Source organism: Lemur catta, chromosome 9 (genome assembly GCF_020740605.2).
Source record: "Lemur catta isolate mLemCat1 chromosome 9, mLemCat1.pri, whole genome shotgun sequence".
Lineage (NCBI taxonomy): Eukaryota > Metazoa > Chordata > Mammalia > Primates > Lemuridae > Lemur > Lemur catta.
Window position 1 is genome coordinate 85,875,781 of NC_059136.1, and position 1,767 is coordinate 85,877,547.

The following is a 1,767-nucleotide window of genomic DNA, read 5'->3' on the forward strand; positions in this document are numbered from 1 at the left end:
AATAAAGGCTTATGATTAAGCGTGGAACTGAAGATGTATTTTTCAAGAACAGACTTGGAGTAATTTATTAGTTTTCAATGCTTTCATAATTGTATTAAATGCTACAGCAGAAATGAGCTAACAATATGGTAAAAAGTGAAGGAGATAATGTATGTAAACACTGTGGCTTCTTTGCTTAAAAAGGGCATCATTCATTCTCTTATTGGACAAATATTCATCAAATGTTTAAAGAAGATATAAGAAATTTTGAAAATCTGAAAAATGTCAAGTGGCATGTAGTAGCTTAAAGTAGGGTTACGTAGGAGGGATATGTGTGTTTGTGTTTCTCTGTGTGTGTTAATGTAATGTAGACGGACAAGGGAAGAGTCTCCCAGCACTGATCTTTGGAGAACATCTGAAGTAAAGGGTCCAGAGAGATCATACATGTATACAGAGAAATGTAGTACTATGCAGAAAGGGAAGTACCTTAAAAGAAATACAGATGATCCCACAGGACTTTGTAAGAGAGAGATTGCTTCCAGCTGAGGAGTTCAAAAAAAGCTTCATTGAAGATGTGACATTTAAACTGGATCATATGACATGGGATTTGCACTTGAGGAGTCTGGGGGCTGGGTGGGAAGAGGTGGGTGTTCTATTTAGAGCTTCAGTCCCCAACCCCTGGGCCACGGACAGATACCCATCCGTGGATACCCCTCCCAGCAGGAGATGAGCCACGGTTGAGGGAGCGAAATTCATCTGTATTTATAGCCGCTCCCCATTGCTCACATCACTGCATAAGCTCTGCTTCCTGTCAGATCAGTGGCAGCGTTAAATTCGCATAGGAGCTGAACCCTGCTGTAAACTGTGCATGCAATTGATCTAGGTTCCTTAAGAGAATCTAATGCGCGGTGACCTGCGGTGGGCTGAGGCAGTGAGGCTAGCACTGGGGAGCAAGTGCAGATACAGATTATCATTAGCAGAGAGGTTTGACTGCATGATAAATGTAATGTACTTGAATCAACCCAAAACCATCCCCCCACCCTCCAACCCCTGTCCATGGAAAAATTGTCTTTCATGAAACTGGTCTCTGGTGCCCACAAAGTTGGGGACCGCTGATTTACAGGGAACAACATGAGCAAAGACATGGAAACAAACGGCAAGGCACTTGTGAGACTAGAAAGTTTATGACAGTAGAGTAAGGGGGCCCTGAGGACAGAAATAACTCCAAAGACTCAGGTGTTAGCTGAGTTGTCCTGAAGCCAGTCTTCCCTCCCCTTCACTGCCATTTCTGGTCACTTATTTTCCAGAAAGACTAGACTATTTTTTCATTGGTAACTTTTATTCATGCATGTGCAAACTTTTTAAAATTTCTATTTCCTTGTAAACTTTCATCACTGCTATATTTATTATAGGTCTGAACAGTGTTTGTGGCTTTACCAATGGAGTGAAGGAGGGTCAGCTGAGGATTCTTTGGCAGATGAAATGCCCCACAGTTTATGAAAAACATTTCTTCCAGTTATCTCTTTTATGTGACTAAAATTTGTCTAAAGTAAAAGTGATTTTTATCTTGTGGCTTTGTTCCAGAGTTTTTTTTCCAGATATTTGATTTTTTTTTCAATAACTCTTCTACTTGTAAAATACTCCTTTCATTTAACTCTTTTATTACTATTTTTTGTTTGCTTTACAGCTTACCTGTTCCTTTGTATGTCCTATGGTTTAAATTGTGGTGCTGACTTTTAGTCTATATGCTTTATCATAATTACCAGCCAGTACACTGCAATTATTTTA